General features: G+C 34.1%; 1 protein-coding gene across 1 annotated transcript in view; it reads left to right on the top strand.

The window, feature by feature from the left end:
* The window catches only part of MARCHF1 (membrane associated ring-CH-type finger 1), an 861,096-nt gene that overhangs the window by 197,594 nt on the left and 650,702 nt on the right, over nucleotides 1–12,800 (top strand). The window lies entirely within an intron of this gene.

Here is a 12,800-nt window from a genome sequence, read left to right as displayed (position 1 = left end):
TCATATTTTTTTGGTCAGGAAACCAATCTGCCCTCTGATCCAGAGGGAGACACTTTCTTTATCACCCTGGAACATCTCCAGGAGAGGAGGGAGACCTGGCTTTATGACCCTGGTGCATAAGCAAATCTGCTCCCTGACCCCACAGCAGCTTTGTAGATTTCCTTGAACAAAGCTGTCAATGCCTTTTGCTTAGAGGATGAGCAGAAATACCAAATCCTTGGAGACTATCTCCCTAACACACAAGTGAACTCAGTGCCCATAAATGGTGTGCAGATGCTGAGGGTTGAGCAAGATCAGAAGATTATTGCATTTCATGCAAAGAAAAAAAAAGATTGCTTCAGCCATTGTTGAAGGCAGTTGATACCATCTCAAGTCATATTGCTTTTAATAATAATAATACTTATAAATAATTGATTCACAAACATGGAAACTACTTTCGACACCTTTGACATCCTTGCTCTAACCTAGAGCCTTTGGATACATTCCTCTCTAGTTTTGGGATTTAGTCATACACCTTCAAGGTGTCCACCTGTCCACAGGTAGCCTACTTAAGAATAGCCATTATATTACAAAGAACCTGATAATATCTAGCTAATTAAATGTTAGGAGATAAGAATGAACTCTTCAGAGGTCTTTAGCTCAAAACTTAAAGAGTTCTTAAATAGTTCAACATTGCCCTGAGGCTTTTATTCATGTGAGCTTCTGCCACTAAGAAAGTACAGAAAGAGAGATCTGAGCAAATCTGAGTTTTTAAACTGGGAGTGAGAGAGCTTTTCCTCTTCACCTCAGATCATACTGTTTCTGCTTTTAAGAATGGGACAGTAGGGTCAGATAACACAAAAGGCACCCTTTCAAATAGAAGCCAAAAAGATTGCACTGGATCGTAAAGTGCATCGCTGCTTGAATAAAAGTCAGTAGTAGAAAGTTAGAAGTGAGCAGTGTATTGATTCTCAATTTTTTACAAAATAGAATCACATAGAGTGTGACTAAATGATATCAATTCTTTGAGGATGACAGGTTTTTTAAAAAGGAGAGCCATTCACCAAAGTAATGATTAATCGAGGCAATTTTTCTACCCTCAAGGAGATCCTGAATTTAACACGTTATTCACGTTAGTGATTATGGGGCTTCAGGATTACTGCATTTTCAAAGATTATTAAAACAAGAAATTGGCTGGGCACAGTAGCTCACGGCTGTAATCCTAGCACTTTGGGAGGCTGAGGCGGGCAGATCACCTGATGTCAGGAGTTCGAGACCAGCCTGGCTAACATGGCAAAACCCCATCTCTACTAAAAATACAAAAATTAGCTGGTTGTGGTGGCAGGCACCTATAGTCCCTGCTATTCTGGAGGCTGAGGCAGGAGAATCACTTGAACCCAGAGGCGGAGATTGCAGTGAGCCAAGATCACACCACTGCACTCCAACCTGGGCAACAAGAGCAAGACTCCGTCTCAAAACAAAACAAACCAGAAATTGGCATTTGTCCTATTAAACCCTCAATAAAATCATAGACTCTTGCAAAGAACTTTAAATATTGGCTTGAAATGTTGTGTGTGTGTGTGTGTGTGTGTGTGACTAGTTTTAATATCTTCTACAATTTAGAAGGAATTTTAGTGTTTACGTTTTCTGAAAATAAGCAATTTATTTTGTATAGATCATATAGGCATCTTCTTATCTCAGTGGGGAAAAAAAGTCTTACTTTTAAACTCTCCAGAGTTTGTAGCAAATATTTGAGTTAATAACTCTTCCTTTAGATCAACTGAGCTTCAGATGTCATGAAAACAAACATGAAATTTAATCGTAGAAGTATATTGCTCTTCAACAATCCTTATGTCTCTAAGTACTTAATGTTGTCTGGCAGTATATATTACTCTATAATAAAACCTGTTTTGCTAGTATATGGTAACATATCAGATAAAACTTATTTGACGTGTGCAGAACTCAAGACTGGTTAAGTGTGGAAAGAAATTTTCCTAATGAAGTTATTGGATATAGTGATGCCAATATTTTTGTCTTTTAAATAAAAGCTAAATTCAATCAAAAATAACCATTCACTGAGATGCCTTATGTGTGCTATAATGTTTATCTGAAAATATTAGTATTGGAGTCTTAGCTAAAACTAATGTAGTATGCTAATGCAACATACAGCAAATACAAACGGAAATCACCATCAGAGTTGAGGTTTACTGATATTTTTGCCCATTCCCAACACACATCCTGGGCATCAAAATATAATTCTTAAAAGAGTTTTGTGAGGAAAATAAAATGAGTTTGTCTAGAATGACCTATTTATATCGTTAACGCACATTTTTAAAATTTTGCTTTTTAAATCCTTATGTCTCATTAAAATTGTCATAAAATACAAACAATATGAAATTTACCATCTTAATCATTTTTAATTTTATAGTTCAGTGACATTAAGTACATTCACTTAGTTGTGCCACTATCACTACCAGCCATCCAAAGAGCTCTTTTTATTTTGCTGTACCAATATTTTTAGACAACATACTCTATGAGGTTTGGTTATTAGGATCCATTTATAATCACTCAGAATCTTGGAATTACATTGAGGCATTACGGCTAGCTGAGACTACAAGGACAGGTCTGATGAGGCTTGGGCCTTTCCTGTGTATCTCAAATGGTCAGGTCAACACTGGGAGTTGATCATTACTTTAGGGACCATAACACCAAGGGAATTCATGTTTGATTATGTTATTGTTTAAGCATATTATTCTGTGTGAGTCTTTATCAACTAACATCTCTGGAGGTTTGTTTTCTATCAATAGGTTAGGCAAACTTCTTGCTACTATTTAACTGGTATAACCCTTTTTATTTCAGGCACAATCCATGTCCATCAGTGTAGAGTGTATCCTTTTGTGTTTTGTGTTTGTAACAATGGACATGTAATTCTTTTGGTAGAAAGAATTACTTTCTCTTCAATGTGGAAGCTAAAAGTGGATAACTATTCACCAAATAGGTGATATGGAAAGACTGAAAAGAGATATGTGGCAAAGGCATATAGATAATATTCGAGGAAGATACTGTTTTCTCAGTTTATTTCAAATCACATCTTGCAAATTTGTACCTATAATCAATGGGGTGAGTGAAGGGATAGAAACTGTAAATGGAAAACTGAAGAATTATATAGGGAAAAGGTGTAAAATCTCATCTTGTGGTGTTGAGCAAACCAGCTTTACACTTTATGAGTTTCTGCCACTGTTGTATCGAACGATACCTATATCTGAACCTCAGAGTTTTTAAAAAATTTCTTATGATTTCCCATTATTGCCTCCCTCCCGCCAAGGAATTATAGATTTCATACAAGACTTTGAAGATTCTACTCCAAGAGGCTGGAATGTTCTAAAGAGAACCTCTTCCTGGAGCACTTTCATTCTTCTTGCCTCTTTCCTCTGCTTCCTCCTTCCGTGGACTAAGGACCAGTAGTTTTCTTTCCTACCTCTTCCTAAATGTCACTTTCCTATGATGATTATTTTCTTTTCTTCTCTCCTAGACTTGATTAAATGCCCCTGTTATATGCTCCCATAAAATCCTGACCTTTATGTCTCATGAATTCCATTGCACTTTATTTGAATCAGGGTTATGGTTGGCTTCTTCCTCTGCTGTATTTTACATTCCATGATGGTGGTTACCTGCTTATCTTGTCAATGCTGCATCACCTAGCACTATGCGTGGTATAAGGCATCAGCCTGGAATAATTTTGGCTCCGAAAGTTAAAAATGTACATTTAAACAAAGTAACAAAACTTCTGGAAGAAAACGTAGGGTATTTATTTATAACCACAGAGTGAGAAGGCTTTTCTGGAATTCAAAATTAAGAAAATTGAAAGAAAAGATTGATGCTTTTTACCACATAAAAATCAGAAGCTTTTACATAGCAAGAGACCTCACAAAGTCAAAAGGTAAATGAAAAAATGGGGAAAAGATTTTCTACTCTTATCACAAAAAAAAGATTATAAAGAAATAGACCAAATACTCAGTGGATCAATAAGTAAAGATTTGAACAGATAATTCTCAAATACCACTTTTTATGCATTACATTGGGAAAATTAAAAGATAAATCATACATTCATTTGGCAATAGTAAGTGTGATTATGTAGAGTGAATTGAATTAGATTGGGTAGATGAGAATAGAGATTTGAGGTGAGTTTTTAATGTATATTGCTTTTTAACATTTTACTTTCTGAATCCTGAAGTCATATAACCTGTTAAAATTTAGTGATCAAACAATTAGAGAATGGAAAAAGTTAACAGTTGTAAAAATGTAAAATAAGAGGAAAGTATAAGAACTAGAACTTTTTAATATTAGGCTGATGGAAGTTAAGGCTAAATTGGTAATAGTCTTTAAGTTTAAATGCTTCAGCTTAAAAATAAGGGATTTACACTTTGATCTCTTGGTCACTTCAAATTCTGAGACTCTATCATTTGACATGAATGGTTTTTTTTTTAAATAAGAAGTCTTATGTTTAGATATTTGCTGTCTCCATTAAGAATAGCACAAAAATGTGAACTTAATTTTTCAGAGGAAAAATATGAGGTTGGAAAAGTATAAAGAATATCAAATTACTAATTTCTAATAACAGGAGTCTTGCATTTATTGAGCATCACTGTGTAGCTGACTTTGGAAGCTTCTTCTTTGTTTAATTTAGAATTATTTATTTAAAATATAAGATTGTAAAATCTGTGTAACAGTATTGTAACTGGTTTTTCTTGTACATACATCAGACGCTTTTATAAACATACATGTAAACACTAAAAATGTGTATATATTATATGTTATTGATACATGTATAAAAGGAAGGAAGGAAGGACAGAAGGAAGGAAGGAAGGAGATTATATTCTTTGAGAAAAATGAACTTATATTTCTTTGCAAGCTGCTTTTTTTACTTACTAATATGCCTTGCTTTCTCTGATACCTATATACCTGACTTAGAAAATACATTCTATACAATTCTTGCTTTTTGACCTTAACAAGGTCAATTTTGTTTTTGAAAATATTTTATAGAAATATTTAAAAATTGCTATATATTTATGAGTCAAGTTTAGTGATTACATTTTTAAATCTTTTCTAAATTATTCTATCTTTATTCACTGTATTGATCTGTGTCAGGCTCCCATTCTCCCATTACACTATGTGGTCTAGAGAAGAGCACAGAGATCTAGAGGGAGCCAGATTATGTCTACATATTAACGTCTTTATGAAAAACCTACTAGTGTTTCATAGCTATTAATTATTTGTCAATGTAATGTTTATCTGTGAATTTCATTCATTAGTTTATGTTAATGAATTTCAGAGAAAAGAGAAAAAAATACCTTTTACCTGAAGTTCTAATTGTACAGCATGAATTGTCTATTATAGGTTGTATGTATGATTGAGTCCCAAGAGAAAAAGCTGACACTGGCAAATGATTTAATTTTGTCTATATTCAGAGAATTTATAATGTGATACTAAAAATAGAATTTCAAGAAACTGTGGCATAGTCCTTAGCTAAAATACATTAACTTGAAACCAAATTTAAAAATAACAGCAGTTCATGTACTGTGTTGCCACAATATAAAAAGAAGATCATAAATCTAAGGAAGAATAATTTTATTTATAGAAAATCTTTGAGCTAGGACTATATTGTCATGTTCTAAGCAGCGCTTAACACATCTATTTGATGGTTCTAAAAATATAATCACCTTCCCGAAGAAGCATCATAATTTAGCACTGTTCATTATAGAAAAGTTATCAAAAAACTGTCATGGAAATAAATAACTGGGAATGGTACTATTTTGGGGGGTTTTATTTTGTAAGATTTTAGAATTTTATTAGAATGCCTCTTCTGTGTTTTCAAATTGGAGTCTTTGTCTATTTCCTAGCATGAAATTAGTTGTAGTTCTTGAACACAGTTAATATAACTTATTATGCCTTAGTGTGTGCTAAAAATTAGATATACATAGTGTACAAATATAGTGCGCTTGTGTGTGTATATATATATATGACTGTGTGTCTTGTGTATATGTATGCACATATATGTGATACACATATTATATATGAGATACAAAAAGATATACAAGACCATGAAAGCCTTAAAAAGAAAAATTTTACCTAATTTGGGAGCTAACACTGAAGGGAGAGTAGGAGTTAATTAGTCAAAGGAGGCCAATGTATTTAGGCAGAGGACGTGTTCACACAAATGTTTTGTGGAGGGAGAAGGTTGGTGGGTGTGAGGAGCTAAAGAAGGCTTAGGTGGCTAAAGTAGGAGAGGCAATGGGGACCCCACACTGTGGAAGCTTGCAAGACATACTAAGATTTTGTTTTCATCCTATGAGCAGTGGAACTCCAGTAAAATAGGATTTTAAATAAGGAAATGAGATGATGAGAATTTTACTTTGAGAAGATTTCTCTGGTTGCAGAATTGAAAACAAGTTTTAGGAAGGTAAATGTTGTCTAGAATGGATATTAAGTAGCCTAGTGAGAAGGCTGTTGCCTGGTTCAGGTGAGAGATGGCAGGTTGGACTAGAGCAATGGAGATAAAGATGGCAAGCGGATGTAGCAGTTCTAATGGCATTTTCTCCTTAAACACTAAATTCTACATTGGTCTAAATTGTATTACTTATTACTTACTAAATCTTACAAAATAGTAAGAGTTAGAGTGCCTTGCAAGAGATTATTAACATAAATGTCTCTGAGAATTAGGGTGAATTTTGGATGCCCAGACTCATATTCTGCTGTCTTGACCTAAATAAAACATTATCTGCTTAAAGATGATATATCACTGTCTCCTCTGCTACATAATCCCTCCCTTTATAAAAAGTAAAGGAGCACCATGCCAGTTCTTGTATTTTAATAAAACTTAAGCCTTGAAATATTTTACTGTTACCAAGCTCCATGTAATTTTCAGTCAATGCAACCCTGAAACATAATTTTAAAATTATTAGATGAACATTAAATGGACAGCTAGAATACTATCAGGTAGCAATTTTATATAATTGACCTTCTTGAAAGGTTAGTTGCACTAATCTTCCATCTTAGGCAAGAGTATTTTACAAACACTTATGTAAAAGTTCAAATGACATAAAATTCTTTAAATTCAGCACATGTTGAATTTATCTAATAACTCTATATTACATCCAATAAAATTACCAGCACAGAAGCCATAATTCAATATAAATTCCTGCATTAAAAAATGTATAACCCTGTGCCTAATCATGAAATTTTTTCACAATTAAACATTGGGAAAATTTTATTTGTCTTTTTAATTCAGTGCTTTCACTACTAAAGGATATGACCTTTATTAAAGTCTTGTAATTTCAATCAAGAAACAGTTAATCAGCATTTGCAAAGTACAAAGATAAGTCACTGCTAGAGAGTCAGTGGTGAATGAACTCAAATATCCAACATCAGAAGTTTTACCATCTAGTATGGAGTTAATTTTTTCCTAGTAAATCCTTGCCGTAAAAATTTAGCCAGTATTCAAATTCTCCCTCTGGAAATTATTAACATATTTTTAGACTGAGCAAAATTTTATTGAGCAGTATTTTTCCTGACTTGTTCAGTATTACTGTAGGTTATAGATCATCTAATTGTTTTTATGCAAATCAAAATTTTCTTTTTTAAAAAAGAGATTTTGCCAGATGGAGAGTAATTAACTACAAATGAGAAGACACATTAATAGTATCTTATAGAAAGGATATTTGTCATATTAGCCTATAAGAAAGGTTGAATGTGCAAAGTTTTCTCATTAAGGTGCCCTTTACAGCCTCTGTATGTATGTGTGTGTATGTATTTTAAATCCAAGTAATTAATTTTTTGAAGTGAGGTTTATTACGTCAACTGACATTAATTAGGCAAATTGTATTTTCAGTGGTTTCTGTACCACTTTAGGAGCATATTGTGTTTTTGAAACTATTAAATATTATTGTATTAGTGTATTCTTTACTAATCCATATAAACTTACTACTATTTTCTTTTGTTTGTTCAAGTATTATATACTTTGTCATAAGAATATGGCTATAAGAAATTAATGCTAAATGAAATCACAATACAGAGCTCGTGACAAATGGTGTCTATTATTTTTTAATAATTTTAGCTTAATAAGAGTTTACTGTGTGCAGAATCCTGTACTGGTGTAGAGAGGAAACCACAGCCTTTCCTTTATAGAATTCCATTAAAAAGGTGGAAAAAAATAATCTCCCCCTCTCTCATCACCAGCTCCTTCTGCTCCCTGGGATTATGCCCCTGGCAAACTCAGTGCTCACTGATAAGCCACTTACAGAAACAGAAAACGGTCAGCAACAGTATGAGGAGGAGAACATAGTCTCATCCCACAACCACACTGCCCGCCAGCACAGGGAGAGTCTGCGTGCCACGTGATGTTCTCTATCAACTGCAGCCCTGAACTTTTTCTCCAGGTGATATCATTTCCTCTCAGGGTCAGGGTGGTTCTAGGGGAAGAAAGACCAACAACTGTGATGCACGGTTTGTCAACTCATGGGAGAAAGGCTTCTCCTTTGTTTTGGTAATTTTCATTTTCCCTAGACCTTTGTATGATTATCTTCTCCTTATATTTTTATTTTTAAGCTCAAGCATATTTTTAATTTAATTACTATAGTAAAATATACCAGTATTTTTGAAATAAGTCAAAATTTTATTATTATTAGACCTTAAGCTCCATTTTAACAGAGAAAACACGAACCCATCCAAATATGGCATAGTAATTAACACTGTAGTGATATTGAAGTGTTCATATACCAGATAGTACCATCGGTACTCAGTGATTTAATCTAGGAGCTTGAGCTCCTTAGATCTGATGGACAGCACAGACCCAATTATAATTGTTTCTCTGTTACGTCATTAATTAAAATTGTTAAGGGAGGTAAGGAAACCTCACATTATATCCATCTTGCACTCTTTCCTGCAACCAGGCTGACCTTTCCATATTCCTCCAGAGAGCCCCGATCTTTACTGGACACATAATTTTGCTCCTGCACTTTCTCCTTGTGTTTGTCTATTCCTCAGTCAGGCCTCTGCTTAAGAGTCACCTCTGTCCAGAGGCTTTTCTGTCTATTCTGGCTGTATCAAGGTTGAGCAGGTGGGGAGTTAGGCATCTCCAAACTAAAGTTACTTGGTACAAATACTTTACCCCTTTCCTAACAAGACAGTACACAGTATTTGACACCACTAGGTCCAAAGCTACAAACAAGATGATGTAACTTTATTATATTGAAGTTATTTGAATTTAGATATATGTACTGTTTTTTGAATGTGATTGGGTTCAAGGATGCATTTTCAGAAAACTGAGGTCTTCTGTGTAAAATAAGACCATCGCTGCACATCAGTACTCTGTTATAGATCAATAAAAGAGCATGTTTCAGTGACATTCTGTCTAGGACAGATTGTCAAATTGTTATACCTCAGGTTCATGATGGTGGAATTACTGTCTCTCTCAAGACCAAAGCAGATGCAGTGCTTCTTGTGATCTGACAGATGCAGAAGTACACTTTTAGCTACATTCTTTCTCTGTCTCTGACTTTCTTTGTCTCTGTCTCTCTCTCTGTGTGTGTCTCTCACTTTCACACACACACTGAGATAGAGAGATGAGAGAGAGAAATCCGCATGCATGTTTGCATGACATTTTACCTGAAATTATGAAAGGTGTAACCCTTTGTTTTCCCTGGGTTTGGGACCATCCATTTTTCTTCTTAAGTGTGTCACTTACTGCTATCAATATTAAAGCTTGCTTTTGTTTAACTCATATCCAGTAAGTCTGCATTCTCCATTAAAAAACCTACCTTGTTAGAGGAAAAAGAACTTGTCCTTAGTTTTACCTTAAAAGCAGAAAAAAAAATCTATATTGAGTCTCTGAAAGAGTAGATGACATGGACTTCATTCCACAATAATCTCCTTTGTCATTTACAAGCCATGCAATTCTCTGTGCATGGTAATTGCAGCAGCTGAGGAATCAAAGAACCTCGATTCTGTGTTCAGTTCTGTCCCTTATTTATTGTGTGATTTTGGTAAATTACTTCTTTACGTCTTGGTCTTATTATTTACAAAAGGATTTCTCTTTTGGCCATAGGAAAGTTACTTGTATAAAATAGTGTATGTGAGATTATTCATTGATCAAATCACTTGGTCAGGATTTATGAGCTGTTTCTATGTGCCAGTATTGTTCCAGATGCCAGAGGTACAGCACAGAAGAACAAAAATGTCCTACTCCTGTCTAGCTTCACTGCAGTACACTTGAAACTATTAAGGGCTATATGAAGTAATATATCAGAAAAGCCTGTATAAATCATTTAATTAAGCTGTCGTTTCCATGGGGATAAGAAACATGCCTAATTCTATCATTCATGTATATATATATATATATATAGAGAGAGAGAGAGAGAGAGAGAGAGAGCACATAAGGTATTCAGATAAATAACAAATTGAATTTAAGAAAAAAATCAAGAAAAATCTAAGAATAAAATTAAGGAATCAGAAGGCTTGATGGTTATTCACAGAGTGAGTTTTTTCAGACACTCAGTGTGTTTCCTGAGAAACCTATCGCTTGGTTATTTAGTGTCATAGAAGGACTATAAAATTAAAGCCCCTGCTAGTGGATCTAATGATGATATTTCCATGAGGCAGCTGTGTGAAAAAAATAAAATTAGCAACACAAAAATGGACTATCTCTATCTCAGAAAAGCTGCATCTTAGATTCCCAAATTCTTAGGGTAGGATCATATTAATTCTGATAATTATTTGGCTCTCTGATTTCATAATTCTGTACTCCTGTATCTTTTTTGTCACTAGGGAGTTAATTTTAGGCCAATTAAATATTAGGATTACTAAGGGGTTTGGTATTACCTGAAATCATTTAAAAATGGGATGACTATTTTTTTCCCTTGTGATATGTATCAGTCTGAACAGAAAAAAAAATCCGTAGCAAATATATTTGATATATTTGATACCTTTTGGTAGTGCTGTATGATACTAAATATTTGACACTATTTTGCTTCTATGTCTGTGCATGTGGCAAGCACCAATGACTATATTACAATTAACACTACATTAGTGAAGACCAAGTATAAAATGATTATGTCTGTTGCATGCGACCCTTGGCATTTCTGTCACAGTGACTGTATTTAGTCAGGTTTGCCTTAGTAACTGTAAAGGTTTGAGTTAAATGAGATGTTATGAGGTTTTTTCAGGCCATACTAATAATACCTTTTGATATTCAAAGGTCTTTTGAAACTTTTAGGTGTTGAGTTTATTTCTTTATTTCTTATCAATAGATTGATATTAAAAATCATTTTTATCCCTATATTCCAGCAAATGTAGGTTGCTTTTTTGATGATTGACTTGATGAGGGCTGATTGCTAAATTTAGGAACAGTGCTAGGTTATTGAGGTCCAAATAGAAACAATTTAGAAAAGATTACAGGGGTGTATTAGGATTCTCCAGAGAAACGGAACCAAGATAATGCATATGTGTTGGGGAGTGGGGGGATGAAAGAGAGAGAGAAAGATTTTAAGGAATTGGCTCACATGATTACTGGGGCTAACAAGCCCCAAACTGCAGGGCAGGGTGGTGGGCTGGAAGTTCTGGCAGGAGTCAGTGCTGCAGTCTTCAGTCCGAAGACAGACTGGAAGCAGAATTCCTTTATCGTCTAGGGACCTCAGTCTTTTCTCCTGAGGCCTTCAATCGATTAGATTAAGTCTACTTGCATTACGGAGGGTAATCTGCTTTACTTCAGAGTCTTCTGATTTAAATGTCAATCACATCTACAAAGTACCTTCACAGCAACAGCTGACTGGGATTTGACGGAACAACTGAGTACCATGGCCTAGCCAAGTTGATACATAGAATTAACCATCATAATGGAATCTTATCATAGATTAATTTTATATAGAAATTATATTGCCTTGGGAAAAAAAGTACAGTAAATAGTATTGAGAAGACCTAAATTTTACCATTAGAACAAATGTGAGAACTTACGGGAGGATAGGGGGCAAGGTTGTGGATATTTATATTTAGATTTATACCCTGAAGGCTTAAATTTTCTTAGCTTTTTAGATGCATAAATCAATTGTGGATAATTCAATTGTGGATAATTTTGTAATAAAACGTCATAATTGCAGTGAATTAATTACTAGCCATTATATCAAGTAATCCACATTTGTTATTTCATTTGCACAAATCTAGACACATATTATCTTTACTACAAAGATGAGAAAATTAATGCTTAAATAGGCTGAGGTTTGTGTAGGGTGACAACGATAGTAAGAAGTAGAGCTAGGATAATTACAGTATGCATTAAGGATTTTCTGCTCTGCTCACAGTTCAAAACATATCCTAAATAGAAGGCTTTACAGTTTTTGTCCTTACATACACCATCTGGATGAACCCAAGATATCTCATAGCCAATTTTTATGAAAAAAAAAAAAAAAAACAAAACAAAACTCTCTTCCTCAAATGATGAACAATTAGCTAATTAGTAGTGGCTTATGAAAAGCATGACTCTTTTATCTTAATAACTTACCAGAATTAGTTTTTATGGTATTTTTTAAGAGGTTTATGTAGGTATTAGGCACAGCTATACAACTATCTACTACTGTTAAATAATGCATCTATTTTAAAACAAATACATTAGAACAACATAAGATTACATTCCCTTGCACCTTTAACCCAGTAGAAAAAATGAATCCCTATAAGCTTAATCAAAACACTTGACTACTGAGGTTTTCTAGCACCTGAAGAGAGAAAACTGGGAGAAACAATCTCAGTAAATTCAACCATCAGGTTGAACTGCT

This window comes from Nomascus leucogenys, chromosome 7b (genome assembly GCF_006542625.1).
Source record: "Nomascus leucogenys isolate Asia chromosome 7b, Asia_NLE_v1, whole genome shotgun sequence".
NCBI lineage: Eukaryota > Metazoa > Chordata > Mammalia > Primates > Hylobatidae > Nomascus > Nomascus leucogenys.
The sequence above is the reverse complement of the archived record's forward strand: the minus strand, read 5'-3'. Positions and strand labels throughout refer to the sequence as shown.